At 45.1% G+C, this 17,935-nt stretch overlaps 1 pseudogene; it reads left to right on the top strand.

The window, feature by feature from the left end:
• Window positions 1-17,373, top strand: part of LOC135532689 (intersectin-2-like) — a 32,627-nt pseudogene extending 15,254 nt beyond the window's left edge.
• Window positions 17,374-17,935: the final 562 nt, after the last annotated feature.

Here is a 17,935-nt window from a genome sequence, read left to right as displayed (position 1 = left end):
CATCAGGAGCGTGTTCCCTTTATTTTTTTGGGCTGTGTATTTTTAAACCTGCATATTTAGCTAAAAGAAATCCAGGTTAGCAGGCAATATAAACCAGGTGAAATTGTGTCACTTCTCTAGTGTTCATTGCACACAGAGTCAGGGTATATGCAACAGTGTGGGCCGCCTGGCTCGTTGCGAACTAATTTTCCAGAATTTTATGTAATTATGACATAACATTGAAGGTTGTAACAATGTAAAAGCAATATTTAGCCCGTTCCCCAGGCCACGTTGCACCACAGACTGTCCAGGAAATCACATTGTACGATTTTTTATTAATTTATTTGCAAATTATGGTAGAAAATAAGTATTTGGTCACCTGCAAACAAGCAAGATTTCTATCTCTCACAGACCTGTAACTTCTTCTTTAAGAGGCTCCTCTGTCCTCCACTCGTTACCTGTTTTAATGGCACCTGTTTGAACTTGTTATCAGTATAAAATACACATGTCCACAACCTCAAACAGTCACACTCCAAACTCCACTATGGCCAAGACCAAAGAGCTGTCAAAGGACACCAGAAACAAAATTGTAGACCTGCACCAGGCTGGGAAGACTGAATATGTAATAGGTAAGCTGCTTGGTTTGAAGAAATCAACTGTGGGAGCAATTATTAGGAAATGGAAGACATACAAGACCACTGATAATCTCCCTCGATCTGGGGCTCCATGCAAGATCTCACCCCGTGGGGTCAAAATGATCACAAGAACGGTGAGCAAAAATCCCAGAACCACACGGGGGACATAGTGAATGACCTGCAGAGAGCTGGGACCAAAGTAACAAAGCCTACCATCAGTAACACACTACACCGCCAGGGACTCAAATCCTGCATTGCCAGATGTGTCCCCCTGCTTAAGCCAGCACATGTCCAGGCCCGTCTGAAGTTTGCTAGAGAGCATTTGGATGATCCAGAAGAAGATTGGGAGAATGTCATATGGTCAGATGAAACCAAAATAGAACTTTTATATATTTTTTAATATAACCAATATATAACAAAGAATGCTGAGTTGCATCCAAAGAACACCATACCTACTGTTAAGCATGGGTGTGGAAACATCATGCTTTGGGGCTGTTTTTCTGCAAAGGGACCAGGACGACTGATCCGTTTAAAGGAAAGAATGAATTGGGCCATGTATCGTGAGATTTTGAGTGAAAACCTCCTTCCATCAGCAAGGGCATTGAAGATGAAACATGGCTGGGTCTTTCAGCATGACAATGATCCCAAACACACCGCCCTGGCAACGAAGGAGTGGCTTCTTTAGAAGCATTTCAAGGTCCTGGAGTGGCCTAGCAAGTCTCCAGATCTCAACCCCATAGAAAATCTTTGGAGGGAGTTGAAGATCTGTGTTGCCCATCAACAGCCCAAAAACATCACTGCTCTAGAGGAGATCTGCATGGAGGAATGGGCCAAAATACCAGCAACAGTGTGTGAAAACCTTGTGATGACTTACAGAAAACGATTGACTTCTGTCATTGCCAACAAAGGTTATATAACCAAGTATTGAGATAAACTTTGGTTTTTGACCAAATACTTATTTTCCACCATAATTTGAAAATAAATTCATTAAAAATACTACAATGTGATTTTCTGGATTTATTTTCGTCATTTTGTCTGTCATAGTTGAAGTGTACCTATGATGAGAATTACAGGCCTCTCATCTTTTTAAGTGGGATAACTTGCACAATAGGTGGCTGACTAGATACTTTTTTGCCCCACTGTATATATATACATATATACTGTATATATATACAGTGGGGCAAAAAAAAAATATTTAGTCAGCCACCTATTGTGCAAGTTCTCCCACTTAAAAAGATGAGAGGCCTGTAATTTTCATATATATATATATACGGGCTGTTAGGATGTAATCAGACCTGTAGTTTTATTTATTGAAAGTTGAATTGAAGTTTAGGGATTCTTTAAATAGCCAGTACTGTACTTCCGACCATCACAATGTACAGCGCCATATTTTCCGTTCAATCCTAACGGAGAGGCTCTTTTTTGGGGGGGGGGGGAATAGAAACACCATAATATATTAATCAAATTAAATAAATTAAACAAATTAAAAGTTTGGACACACCTACACATTCCAGGGTTTTTGTATATTTTTACTATACTACTACATTGTAGAATAATAGCGAAGATATCACAACTATGAAACAACACACATGGAATCAGTTCAGAACAAATTCTTATTTTCAAGGACAGCCTTCCTCCCCGTCGAGGAACTGAACCCCGGTCTCACACGTGCCTGCATTCTCTAATACAGCCACTATTCAAATTCTTCTCAAAATGCCCTCTGGTGGTCAAACCAGTGGTTCACACTTACAGTAAATACGTGCCATATATTTCTGCTGCACCATGCAAGCTGAGCCGCAGTACGCTGCATCTTTTACAGGACAAACCACTGTAAGAATGTCATTTTAGAAGGCTGTTTTTCTCTAATCAATTTGAGTGATGTATCACATTGTGAAATGAAAAAAATATCGTTCTTAATTAGGAATGCACAATATATCAGTGAACATATCGGAATCGGACCGGTATCTGTCTAGTTTAACGGCGATGTGCAAAACCGATGTCAAAGCTGCCGTGCCTATATAACGTGGGATAAAATCATTCTCTCTACCTCCACACACACCACACCACACCACAACAGACACACACACATGACGTAATGACTCCATTTAAAATGTGGCGCAACATGTGCAACACAACATTCCTAACCTCGCCCACAATGTCTGCTGTGTGGATCGAGCAGTCAACAAGTCCAGCAGTCATTTGAAAGAGTAACAACATTTCAGCGAGACAACTCTAAGGTGAAATCCATTAGTGCAAAGATAATGGAATTCATTGCCCTTGATAATCAACTGTTCTCTGTCTTGGGTGATGTTGGCTTCCACCGACTGGTCGAGCACCGGTACACACTACCAAGTAGGCGCTATTGTTCGCTATTGTAACTCCCTACTGGAGTTACACAGTAATAGTAATAGTAGTAATAGTAATAATAGCGTCACTGCTACTAGCTTCAAACACCTATGGAAAGGTGTTTGCGTGTCAAAAAAGATACACGTCAAATAACACTTTGTGTGTTTATTTAACAAGTCAGTTAAGAACAAATCTTTACAATGACAACACTTTGTGGGCCGGATGTGATTCAGATGCTCGGGAGCACTAATATTTTTCCCCCACTTTCAATCAATTTGTTTAGTAGAACCTCATGCCAAATTGAGTCACACATTTTTTTTTAAATCAACAAAGCATGAGGAGACTTTGCCTTTGTTTTGGTTTGTTTGTTTGTCAATTAGGGTGAATACTGTCGTAAGGTAATCTGGTCGGTTTTCACTGAGGAAATGAACTAGTCAATGACAATGCAGAGGATTTTCCAAAAGTTGCTTTTGACATATCCCACAGTAGTTATTGGGGTCAAATTTGTCACCACAGGATGTCCTGTCCTGGTTTCAAGATGCCAGAGCTGAGGATGATAAAGAGTATAGACTATTAGATTTAGTGGTCTTTATATTTTTTTCATCATGCTTTTAAAAAAAAAATCTAAATCAAATCTAATTTTTATTTGTTTTGTTTGTTCTTTGTTATAGAGCCAACAAGAAGTGGTTTACCCACACATCTCCGTTTTTGATGGATAACTCTCTCTCTCTCCCTCCAGCACTCCCTCTGTCCTGCTTCTCCTCTCCAATGGCATTCTCTCCATCCGCTGGGATCTCCAAGGCTAACTCCCTATTGGATCTGTCCTCTAGCAGGTAACATCAAGCTAAGTCCCTATCGGATCTGTCCTCTAGCAGGTAACAACAAGCTAAGTCCCTATCGGATCTGTCCTCTAGCAGGTAACAACAAGCTAAGTCCCTATCGGATCTGTCCTCTAGCAGGTAACAACAAGCTAAGTCCCTATCGGATCTGTCCTCTAGCAGGTAACAACAAGCTAAGTCCCTATCGGATCTGTCCTCTAGCAGGTAACAACAAGCTAACCCCAGATTGGATCTGTCCACTAGCAGGAAGTGAAAGTGTGTAAACATCAGCAGACAGTTTGACTCAACCCACCAGGTGTGTGTGTGTGTGTGTGTGTGTGTGTGTGTGTGTGTGTGTGTGTGTGTGTGTGTGTGTGTGTGTGTGTGTGTGTGTGTGTGTGTGTGTGTGTGTGTGTACACAAATATGCGCACACGCACCAGGGTTAGCACTGGCGGTAAAAAAATTGAAAAGCTCAAAAAACATTTCTCCACACACAACACACACACACCACAACACACACACACACACACACCACAACACACACCACAACACAACACACAACACATACCACAACGCACACACACACACCACACCACAACACACACCACAACACACCACAACACAACACACAACACATACCACAACACACACCACAACACACCACAACACACCACAACACACACCACTAAAACCGGCACTTTTACTGAAACGTTGATTAATGTGCACTGTCCCTGTAAAAATAAAAATAAACTCAACTTAAACTCAACAACACACCACACACCACAACACACACACACCACAACACACACCACAATGCACATCACAACGCACACCACAACACACAACACACACCACAACACACAACACACACCACAACACACCACACACACCACAACACACAACACACACCACAACACACACACACCACACCACAACACAACACACACCACAACACACACACACCACACCACAACACAACACCACAACACACACACACACCACAACACACCACAACACACACACACACACACACACAACAGACACACACAACACATCACAACACACACACACACACACACACACAACACACACACAACAGACACACACAACACACACACAACACACCACAACACACACACACACACAACAGACACACAACACACACAACAGACACACACAACACACCACAACACACACCACAACACACACCACTACACACACCACAACACCACAACACACAGCACAACACACAGCACACCACACACCACCACAACACACACCACCACACCACAACACACAGCACAACACACAGCACACCACACACCACAACACACACCACAACACACACCACACCACACACCACAACACACACCACAACACACACCACAACACACAGCACAACACACACCACAACACACACCACACCACAACACACAGCACAACACACACCACAACACACACCACACCACAACACACACCACAACACAACACACACCACAACACACACCACACCACAACACACACCACAGCACAACACACACCACAACACACACCACACCATACACCACAACACAACACACACCACAACACAACACACACACAACACAACACACACCACAACACACACCACACCACAACACACAGCACAACACAACACACACCACACCACAACACACACCACAACAGACACACACAACACACTACAACACACACACACACACCACACCACACCACACCACACCACACACATCAGAGACAGTAGGGATGTTCTCTGTTTAGTGAGTCCTTCAGATCAGAGGCAGTAGAGATGACCAGGGATGTTCTCTGTTTAGTGAGTCCTCCAGATCAGAGGCAGTAGGGATGACCAGGGATGTTCTCTGTTTAGTGAGTCCTCCAGATCAGAGGCAGTAGGGATGACCAGGGATGTTCTCTGTTTAGTGAGTCCTCCAGATCACGGGCAGTAGGGATGACCAGGGATGTTCTCTGTTTAGTGAGTCCTCCAGATCAGAGGCAGTAGGATGACCAGGGATGTTCTCTGTTTAGTGAGTCCTCCAGATCAGAGGCAGTAGGGATGACCAGGGATGTTCTCTGTTTAGTGAGTCCTCCAGATCAGAGGCAGTAGGGATGACCAGGGATGTTCTCTGTTTAGTGAGTCCACCAGATCAGAGGCAGTAGGGATGACCAGGGATGTTCTCTGTTTAGTGAGTCCTCCAGATCAGAGGCAGTAGAGATGACCAGATATGTTCTCTGTTTAGTGAGTCCTCCAGATCCGAGGCATTAGGGATGACCAGGCATGTTCTCTGTTTAGTGAGTCCTCCAGATCAGAGGCAGTAGGGATGACCAGGGATGTTCTCTGTTTAGTGAGTCCTCCAGATCAGAGGCAGTAGTGATGACCAGGGATGTTCTCTGTTTCGTGAGTCTGCCAGATCAGAGGCAGTAGGGATGACCAGGGATGTTCTCTGTTTAGTGAGTCCTCCAGATCAGAGGCAGTAGGGATGACCAGGGATGTTCTCTGTTTAGTGAGTCCTCCAGATCAGAGGCAGTAGGGATGACCAGATATGTTCTCTGTTTAGTGAGTCCTCCAGATCAGAGGCAGTAGGGATGACCAGGGATGTTCTCTTGATAAGAGAATTGTACCATTTTCCTGTCCTGTTAAGCATTGCAAATGTAATGAGTACTTTTAGGTGTCAGGGAAAAGGTATGAAGTAAAAAGTACATTGTTTTATTTAAGAATGTAGTGAGGCAAAAGTACAGATACCCCCCCCCCAAAATGACCTAAGTAGTACTTTAAAGTATTTACACTTTACACCACTAGCAACTGGTTGAAGTTTCTCACAGAAACAATAAAGCTGGAAGGTAATATGACATCATAATACACTGTAATATTCCTCTCTGCCTCTCTTCTGCCTCTCTTCTGCCTCTCTTCTGCCTCTCTTCTGCCTCTCTTCTGCCCCTCTTCTGCCCCTCTTCTGCCTCTCTTCTGCCTCTCTCTGCATCTCTATGCCTCTCTTCTGCCTCTCTCTGCATCTCTATGCCTCTCTCTGCATCTCTTCTGCCTCTCTTCTGCCTCTCTTCTGCCTCTCTATGCCTCTCTTCTGCCTCTCTCTGCATCTCTATGCCTCTCTCTGCATCTCTATGCCTCTCTTCTGCCCCTCTTCTGCCTCTCTATGCCTCTCTCTGCATCTCTTCTGCCTCTCTTCTGCCTCTCTTCTGCCCCTCTTCTGCCTCTCTTCTGCCTCTCTTCTGCCCCTCTTCTGCCTCTCTTCTGCCTCTCTTCTGCCCCTCTTCTGCCTCTCTTCTGCCTCTCTTCTGCCCCTCTTCTGCCTCTCTATGCCTCTCTCTGCATCTCTTCTGCCTCTCTTCTGCCCCTCTCTGCCACTATTCTGCCCCTCTCTGCCTCTCTCTGCCTCTCTTCTGCCTCTCTTCTGCCTCTTCAGCCCCTCTTCTGCCTCTCTTCTGCCCCTCTATGCCTCTCTCTGCATCTCTTCTGCCTCTCTTCTGCCCCTCTCTGCCTCTCTCTGCCTCTCTGCCTCTCTCTGCCTCTTCTGCCTCTCTTCTGCCTCTCTTCTGCCTCTCTTCTGCCCCTCTCTGCCTCTCTTCTGCCTCTCTCTGCCTCTCTTCTGCCTCTCTCTGCCTCTCTGCCTCTCTTCTACCTCTCTTCTGCCTCTCTTCTGCCAGACTGGGCTCTGCTTTTTTCTGAAATCAATGTGAAAACAAATCTCTCTCTTTTTTTCTCTCTCTCTCTCTCTCTCTCTCTCTGTCTCTGTCTCTCTCTCTCTCTCTGTCTCTCTCTCTTTCTCCTACTCCCTCTCTCCCTCTCTCTCTCTGTCTCTCTGTCTCTCTCTCTTTCTCCTACTCCCCTCTCTCCCTCTCTCTCTCTCTCTCTCTCTCTCTCTCTCTCTGTCTCTGTCTCTGTCTCTGTCTCTCTCTCTCTCTCTCTGTCTCTCTGTCTCTCTCTCTTTCTCCTACTCCCCTCTCTCCCTCTCTCTCTCTCTTTCTCCTACTCCAGTTCTAACTCCTCCTCCACCACCTCCCTGGCCAGTAACTCTCCCAAGACGTGCTCCTGTGATTGGTCCGTTCCCCAGTCCACCAGGCTGAAGTACAGACAACAGTTTAACAGTCTGGACAAGCTGATGAGTGGATACCTCTCTGGTGAGTTACAACTACCTGTCTATTCTCTCTCGCAATTTTTTTCTTGCTCTCTTTTCTCTCTACTCTTTCTACTCTCGTTTCTCTCTCTTTCTCTTCTTTCTCTTCTCTCTCGTTTCTCTCTTTTCTCTTCTTTCTCTTCTCTCTTCTCTCTCTCTCTTTTTTTCTTCACTCTCTACTCTCTCGTTTCTCTCTCCTCTCTCTTCTCTCTCTTCTCTCTTCTCTCTCTCTCGTCTCTTTCTCTTCTCTCTCCAAGCTGATGAGTGGTTACAACTAATGTTCCTGACCCTTCGACCACTAACCGTACCTGATGTAACTTGTTTATTAACTTGTCTTCTAAGAGATGCTGAATCTCTAGTTGATGGTTGGAGAACGAGCTTCCTTCTCTTTGCACTTACAGAACCCGACCGTTCTTGGCCCTGTCGGTTATACACAGAACAAAAAAAAACGCAAAATGCAACAATTTCAAAGATTTTACTTGAGTTACAGTTCATATAAGGAATTCAGTCAATTGAAATGAATTCAATAGGCCTTAATCTATGGATTTGACATGACTGGGAATTCAAATATGCATCAGTCAGTATCTGGTGTGACCACCATTTGCCTCATGCAGCGTGACACGTCTCCTTCACATAGAGTTGATCAGGCTGGTGATTGTGGCCTGTGGAATGTTGTCCCACTCCTCTTCATTGGCTGTGCGAAGTTGCTGGATATTGGCAGGAACTGGAACACATTGTCGTACACGTCGATCCAGAGCATCCCAAACATGCTCAATGGGTAACATGTCTGGTGAGTATGCAGGCCATTTTCAGCTTCCTGGAATTGTGTACAGATCCTTGCGACATGGGGGCATTATCATGCTGAAACATGAGGTGATGGTGGGGGATGGATCTCGATAAAATGCAATTGTGTTCGTTGTCTTATTCCTGCCCCACCGCCACCTACGTTGACATCAGCAAACTGCTTATACAACAGGCCACAATAAACAGATCAACTCTATGTGAAGGAGATGTGTCGCGCTGATTGAGTCAAATCACAGTTTTTTGAAAGGTATCTGTAACTAACATACAGTACCTTCGGAAAGTATTGAGAGCCCTTCTCTTTACATTACAGCCTTATTCTAAAATGGATTAAATAAAAACAGAAATACCTTATTGACATTAGTATAAAGACCCTTTGCTATGACACTCAAAGTTGAGCTCAGGTGCATCATGTTTCCACTGATTGTCCTTCAGATGTTTCTGCAACTTGATTGGAGTCCACCTGTGGTAAATGCAATTGATTGGACATGATTTGGAAAGGCACACACCTGTCTATATAAGGTCCCATGTCATGAGGTCAAAGGAATTGTCCGTAGAGCTCCGAGACAGGATTGTGACAGGATTGTGTTGAGGCACAGATCTGGGGAAGCCAAAACATTTCTGCAGCATTGAAGGTCCCCAAGAACACAGTGGCCTCCATCATTCCTAAGAAGTTTGTAACCACCAAGACTCTGCCTAGAGCTGGTCGCCCGGCCAAACTGACCAATCGGGGGAGAAAGGCTTTGGTCAGGGAGGTGGCCAAGAACCCGATGGTCACTCTGACAGAGCTCCAGAGTTCCTATTTGGAGATGGGAGAACCTTCCAGAAGGACAACCATCTCTGCAGCACTCCCATCAATCAGGCCTTTATGGTTGAGTTGCCAGACGGAAGCCACTCCTCAGTAAATGACACATGACAGCCGGCTTGGAGTTTACAAAAAGGCACCTAAAGACTCTCAGACCATGAGAAACAAGATTCTCTGATCTGATGAAACCAAGCTTGAACTCTTTATTCTGAATGACAAGCATCACGTCTGGAGAAAACCCGGCACCATCCCTATGGTGAAGCATGGTGGTGGCAGCATCATGCTGTGAGGATGTGTTTCAGCGGCAGGGACTGGGAGACTAGTCAGGATTGAGGGAAAGATGAACAGAGCAATGTACAGAGAGATCCTTGATGAAAACCTCAGACTGGGGCAAAAGTTCACCTTCCAACAGGACAACCTAAGCACACAGCTAAGACAACACAGGAGTGGCTATGGGACATGTCTCTGGATGTCTTTGAGTGGCCCAGCCAGAGCCCAGACTTGAACCCGATTCAACATCTCTGGAGAGACCTGAAAATAGCGACACAGCGATGTTCCACATCCAACCTGACAGAGCTTGAGAGGATCTACAGAGAAAATGGGAGAAACTACCCAAATACATGTGTGCCAAACTGGTAGCATCATACCCAAGGAGACCCCATTCTGTAATCGCTGCCAAAGGTGCTTCAACAAAGTACTGAGTAAAGGGTCTGAATACTTAAGTAAATGTGATATTTCAGTCATTTATTTTGAATACATGTGTAAAGATTTCTAAAAAACTGTTTTTGCTTTGTCATTATGGATTTTTCTGTGTAGATTGAGGAGGAAAATAAACAATGTAATCCATTTTAGAATAAGCCTGTAACTTAACGAAATGTGGACAAAGTCAAGGTAGTAGTGGTAGTGACTGGTTATAGTAGTGGTAGTGGTAGTGTCTATAGTAGTAATGATGCTGACTGGTTATAGTTGAAAAAAGTAGGTAGATGAAAAGTTAGTATAGCCTGAACAAATGAAAGTTGGTTTGCCTTATATAGCTTGATTGTTTCATAAGATACTGTTGTTGTTTTATATTATGCTAATTTATATAATTATAGTTGGTGAACAGTACTATACAAAATTGAAGTTGGAATGGCCTGAACATTGGTTTAGTTTATGTCGCTTGAACGGTTCTATAATTACCATTGGTTAGTTATTTTTTGCAAAAAAAAACATTTTTAATTAAAAAAAGTTTTTTAAATGATGTTGACCCGCAATCTAAGTAGGGTCAGTCTAAACATCTCAGCATTGGTGTCACGCCCTGACCTTAGTTATCTCTGTTTTCTTTATTATTTTGGTTAGGTCAGGGTGTGACGAGGGTGGGTATGCTTGTTTTCTATTGTCTAGGGTTTTTTGTTAGTCTAGGGGTTTAGAAAGTCTAGGGGTTTAGTAAATCTAGGTATATGTGTGGCTATGGTGGCCCGATTAACAGAGGCAGCTGTTTATGGTCGTCTCTGATTGGGGACCATATTTAGGTTCCCATTTTCCCTTGGGTAATTGTGGGTTCTTGTCTATGTGTTAGCACTCATGTGGTTAGAGTGACTTTTCGTTCGGTTATTTGTTATTGTGTTAGTTTGTTTCAGTGTTCATTCATTTAATAAATGAAGAATGTATGCTTACCACCAGTGCCTTGGTCTCCTCCTTACAACGAACGTCACAACGATTTCATATCTTCAAACTTTTTCTGTAACTTGTTTGGGGTCAAAAGTTAAGTTTATAAATAGTTTTAGGGAAGTGTCGTTGATGCGTGTTACGTACAGATGTAACATTTGATCATTAGCAGATTATTCTGTTTTGAAAAGCAGAGAAGAAGAGGAAGATTCCATATTCTCTAAACAATTTTTTTGTCTAAATTGATTTCAAAATGGTCAAAGTAGCTGATGTGTCAAAAATTGACACATTTACGTTGTTTACAGTGAACGTTTGAAGTGACGATGTCACAATGCAGAGTTTTAGATTGTTAAAAGTCCCATTAAAGGGGACAAAAAAGAATGACAGACATGTATAGTATAAATAATATCAAAAAGTTGTACGCAAGCACAAAGACCAGTCTGCACATGTCAAAGTATAAATGTCATTAAAATCATTTGTTTTAGAGACATACCCCAAGCGACTTACAGCTGTAATCGCAGCAAAAGGTGGCGCTACAAAGTATTAACTTAAGGGAGCTGAATAATTTTGCACGCCCAATTTTTCAGTTTTTGATTTGTTAAAAAAAAGTTTGAAATATCCAATAAATGTCGTTTCACTTCATGATTGTGTCCCACTTGTTGTTGATTCTTCACAAAAAAATACAGTTTTATATCTTTATGTTTGAAGCCTGAAATGTGGCAAAAGGTTGCAAAGTTCAAGGGGGGCGAATACTTTCGCAAGGCACTGTATAAATAGGATGGTGCATCTAGTGATGTGAGACGACATCTCTTTTTCAAATCTGACATCGTCAGAGTGTGTAGCTGAACACTGTGTGCTGAAAACACTCTGGTTTGTTATTTTAACTAAAACAACCAGTCTTTGTTAAACATAAATAACAAACTTGTTTTTGCGTGTGTTCCCCTGACGCGTTTAGCTTTTAACAGCTAGGACCGCTATTTCTTATTCTGGAATCCCGATGAACTGACAGGCTAACGTCTGCTTGAAAGAGCCGCTAACCTAGCTAAGCCTCTAACGTTAGCCGTCAAGCTAACGCAGTTCGTCCCAGATGAGTTTTCCAATGGAACCCTCTTTGTCTGGAGAAGTTAATTAACGGTTCCAGAGCTGTAGGAGCTGTAGGAGCTGTAGGAGCTGTATGAGCTGTAGGAGCTGTATGAGCTGTAGGAGCTGTAGGAGCTGTAGGAGCTGTAGGAGCTGTAGGAGCTGTATGAGCTGTAGGAGCTGTAGGAGCTGTAGGAGCTGTAGGAGCTGTAGGAGCTGTATGAGCTGTAGGAGCTGTAGGAGCTGTATGAGATGTAGGAGATGTAGGAGCTGTAGGAGCTGTAGGAGCTGTAGGAGCTGTAGGAGCTGTAGGAGCTGTATGAGCTGTATGAGCTGTAGGAGCTGTAGGAGCTGTAGGAGCTGTATGAGATGTATGAGCTGTATGAGCTGTAGGAGCTGTAGGAGCTGTATGAGATGTAGGAGCTGTAGGAGCTGTATGAGATGTAGGAGCTGTATGAGATGTAGGAGCTGTAGGAGCTGTATGAGCTGTATGAGATGTAGGAGCTGTAGGAGCTGTATGAGATGTAGGGCTGTAGGAGCTGTAGGAGCTGTAGGAGCTGTAGGAGCTGTATGAGCTGTAGGAGCTGTAGGAGCTGTAGGAGCTGTAGGAGCTGTAGGAGCTGTAGGAGCTGTATGAGATGTAGGAGCTGTAGGAGCTGTAGGAGCTGTAGGAGCTGTAGGAGCTGTATGAGATGTAGGAGCTGTAGGAGCTGTAGGAGCTGTATGAGCTGTAGGAGCTGTAGGAGCTGTAGGAGATGTAGGAGATGTAGGAGCTGTAGGAGCTGTAGGAGCTGTAGGAGCTGTATCTACTACGCTTTGATTCAGATCAAAACTGGTTCCCTCAGAGATCCAATGCGGCTGAGGATTATAGTCTTGACGTCTATTCATGCAACAAACAGTACTGATCTTACAAAAATAAAAATAAATATTATTATATATTGAATCATTAAAATGTAAGAACATTTCAGGAAACAGCCTACGTATTATATTTGCACATAGCTAGTTCAATATAGTACCAGGCTACAGTATATTAGTAAAACCTAGCAAAGCACATCATACTGTAGCACTTTCTTTATTTTGATCGCGCAGATCTTCCAGGTTGTATCTATACTTTTCAAGTTACAGTATTTCCTTTATAACACTTTTTAATGACATCACAAAATAACAACCCATATGACATTAGTGTTCATCACTAATGACCATTCTCCCCCTTCCGAGAAATATTATTCCAGTATTCGCTTTAGAATGTGTTAAGTGTGTTGTTGTGGTGTTAGTTGTGGTCAGAAGCTATAATCTGTAGTTGTGTTGTTGTGGTCGGTAGTTGTGGTCAGAAGCTATAATCTGTAGTTGTGTTGTTATGGTCGGTAGTTGTGTAGCCAGTAATTGTGTAGTTGTGGTTGTGTGTTTGGTCAGTAATTGTGGTCAGTGGTTGTGTGCTTCTGGTTCAGTAGTTTTGTTTTCGGTAATTGTGTGTTTGTGGTCAGTACTTTTGGTCAGTGACCTTGTTTCTCGTTCAGATCAGGTCTGTGACCTTGTTTCTGGTTCAGGTCAGGTCTATAGGTAGTATCTTAGTTTGTAATACGTTGTTGTGTTGTGTTTCTCAGGCCCTCAGGTGAGGAACGCCCTGACTGCCTCCAACCTGACCCAGACACAGCTAGCTACCATCTGGTGAGTTTGTGAGTGGCTGTCTGTCTCTGTGTGTGTTCGTCTTTCTGAATGTGTGTGTATTTTATTGGTGTGGGTGCAGGACCCTGGCTGACGTGGATAAGGACGGTCAGCTGAGAGCTGAGGAGTTTATTCTGGCCATGCACCTGGTAGACATGGTTACGACAGGATGTCCGCTACCCCTCACCCTGCCCTCTGACCTGGTACCCCCTGTCTTAGGTAACACACACACACACACACACACACACACACACACACACACACACACACACACACACACACACACACACACACACACACACACCCTCAGAGCTGGTACCCCCCTGTCTCGGGTAACACACACACACACACACCCCTGCCCTCAGAGCTGGTACCCCCTGTCTTAGGTAACACACACACACACACACACACACACACACACACACACACACACACACACACACACACCCTGCCCTCAGAGCTGGTACCCCCCTGTCTTAGGTAACACACACTGTCTCTCTGATTGGTGTTTTGAATGTAGTCTTTCAGCGTTGTCTCAGGTGTAATTATTTTTCTCTGCCTTCTGTAGAGATAGCAGGCCAGTAGAGATGTTGAATGGAACTGGGCCCTACCTCTCCACTGGCCTGATAGACGGACAGCAGAGCTTGAACCTGCACACAAGAACAAGAACAACGGTACATAACCTTATCCATAACTCTAACATAACCCTAACATAACCCTAACATAACCATAACCCTAACATAACATAACCCTAACATAACATAACCCTAACATAACATAACCCTAACATAACCATAACATAACCATAACATAACCCTACCATAACCATAACCCTAACATAACATAACCCTAACATAACATAACCCTAACATAACATAACCCTAACATAACATGACCCTAACAGAACCATAACATAACCATAACCCTAACATAACCCTAACCCTAACATAACCCTAACATAACATAACCCTAACATAACCATAACCCTAACATAACATAACCCTAACATAACCATAACCCTAACATAACATAACCCTAACATAACCATAACCCTAACATAACATAACCCTAACATAACATAACATAACCCTATCATAACATAACCCTATCATAACATAACCCTAACATAACATAACCCTAACATAACATAACCCTAACATAACCCTAACATAACATAACATAACCCTATCATAACATAACCCTATCATAACCATAACCCTAACATAACATAACCCTAACATAACATAACCCTAACATAACATAACCCTAACATAACCCTAACATAACCCTAACATAACCATAACATAACCATAACATAACCATAACATAACCCTAACATAACATAACCTTATCCATAACTCTAACATAACCCTAACATAACCCTAACATAACCATAACCCTATCATAACCATAACCCTAACATAACCATAACCCTAACATAACCCTAACAGAACCATAACCCTAACATAACATAACCCTAACATAACCATAACCATAACCCTAACAGAACATAACCCTAACATAACCATAACCCTAACATAACACTAACATAACCATAACCCTGGCATAACTCTGGCATAACCCTGGCATAACCCTGGCATAACATAACCATAACCCTAACAGAACCATAACCCTAACATAACATAACCATAACATAACCCTAACATAACATAACCCTAACATAACCATAACCCTAACATAACACTAACATAACCATAACCCTAACATAACACTAACATAACCATAACCCTGGCATAACCCTAACATAACCCGAACATAACCATAACCCTAACATAACCATAACCCTAACATAACCTAACATAACCATAACCCTAACATAACCATAACCCTAACATAACCATAACCCTAACATAACCATAACCCTAACATAACCCTAACATAACCATAACCCTGGCATAACCATAACCCTAACTATATTATGAGGGGTTATAGGTCGTTACAGAGGAGACAACTGTCTCTCTTACCCCTTCAATGATGCTGACTTTATGTACTCTCTCCTTCTGTCTCCCCCTGATCTCTTCTCCCCCTTCTCTCCTCTCCTCCTCTCCCCTCCCTCCTCCTCCCCTCTCTTCCCCCATCCCTCCTCTCCCCCCTCCCTCCCCCCTCTCACCTCCTTCCTACTCTCCTCTCCCATCCCTCCTCTCCTCTCCCATCCCTCCTCTCCCCTCCCTCCTCCTCCCCATCCCTCCCTCTCCCCTCCCTCCTCCCCCCTCTCACCTCCTTCCTACTCTCCCTCTCCCCCTCCCCCTCCCTCCTCCTCCCCTCTCTTCCCCCTCTCCTCCTCCCCCCTCTCCTCTCCACTCCCTCCTAGTCCCCTCTCCTCTCCCCTCCCTCCTACTCCTACTCCCCTCTCCTCTCCCTCCCTCCTACTCCCCTCTCCTCTCCCCTCCTTCCCCTTCCTACTCTCCCTCCCCATCCTCCGCCTCCCCTCTCCTCTCCCATCCCTCCCTCCTCTCTCCCCTCCCTCCTCCTCCTCCCCTCTCCTCTCCCATCCCTCCTCCTCTCCCCCCTCCCTCCTCCTCCTCCCCTCTCCCTCTCCCATCCCTCCTCCTCTCCCCTCCCTCCTCCTCCTCCCCCTCTCCTCTCCCATCCCTCCTCCCCTCCCCTCCCTCTCCCATCCCTCCTCCCTCTCCCCCTCCCCCCTCCCTCCTCCCCCCCTCCTCTCCCCATCCCTCCCTCCTCTCCCCCTCCCTCCTCCTCCCCTCTCCTCTCCCATCCCTCCTCCCCTCTCCCCCTCCCTCCTCCTCCCCTCTCCTCTCCCCTCCCTCATCCCCCTCTCTTCTCCCCCTCCCTCCTCTTCCCCTCTCCTCTCCCATCCCTCCTCCTCTCCCATCCCTCCCTCCTCCTCACCTCTCCCTCTCCCCCTCCCTCCTCCTCCCCCCTCCCTTTCCCTCCTCCTCTCCCCCACCCTCCTCCTCCCCCTCCTCCCTCCCTCCCTCCTCCCCTCTCATCTCCCCCTCCCTCCTACTCTCCCCTCCCCTCTCTCCTCTCCCTCCCTCCCTCCTCCCCCTCTCCTTCCCCTCCTCCTCTCCCCCTCCCTCCTCCTCCCCCTCTCCCCTCCCTCCTCCTCTCCTCTCCCATCCCTCCTCCACCCCCTCTCCCCTCCCTCCCCTCTCCTCTCCCATCCCTCCTCCTCCCCTCTCCTCTCCCATCCCTCCTCCTCTCCTCTCCCCTCCTTCCTCCTCCTGTAGTATCGTATGAGGACCGTCTGAAGGAAAACTTTGCGCGAGGCAGCGCTGAGCTGGAGAAGCGACGTCTGGCTCTAGAAGATGAACAGAGGAGGGAGGTGGAGATGAGAGAGAGGAGGGCCAGTGAGGTGCAAGGGATGAGAGAGGTGTGGGAGCAGGAGAACAAGAGACAACAAGAAGAGGAGAGACAGAGAAGAGAAAGGAGGTGGGACCCGTGTTCATTTTGTCAACAAAAATAGACTCAAATATTTAACACCACATTTCAGTGGCAATTGACAGGACTTTAACTGACTGAATAGACCCAGAAAAAAACTATAACTAAACCAAAATAATGTTTAATTTCTTGACTGAAACGAGACTTTATGATCTCTGACCAAAATCTACCACCTAAGTGGACTGGACAAGAGTGGAGTAGAGAGAATGCACGTTTTCCATTGATAAACACAATTAATATTAGCATCACAGATGCACAGTGCAAATCTGTTCAGCAGTTAGCAAAGACACGTCACAGCCGCCACGCACAGCCTTCATCAGCTGGTGAGCTACGGGGAGTTAGCGATGAGCTGGTGAGCTACGGGGGAGTTAGCGATGAGCCGGTGAGCTACGGGGGAGTTAGCGATGAGCCGGTGAGCTACGGGGGAGTTAGCGGTGAGCTACGGGGGAGTTAGCGGTGAGCTACGGGGGATTTAGCGATGAGCCGGTGAGCTACGGGGAGTTAGCGATGAGCTGGTGAGCTACGGGGAGTTAGCGATGAGCCGGTGAGCTACGGGGGGGAGTTAGCGGTGAGCTACGGGGAGTTAG

The sequence above is a fragment of the Oncorhynchus masou genome, unplaced genomic scaffold (genome assembly GCF_036934945.1).
Source record: "Oncorhynchus masou masou isolate Uvic2021 unplaced genomic scaffold, UVic_Omas_1.1 unplaced_scaffold_1988, whole genome shotgun sequence".
Lineage (NCBI taxonomy): Eukaryota > Metazoa > Chordata > Actinopteri > Salmoniformes > Salmonidae > Oncorhynchus > Oncorhynchus masou.
Note: the sequence above shows the minus strand (reverse complement) of the source record. Positions and strands in the feature narration are given on the sequence as shown.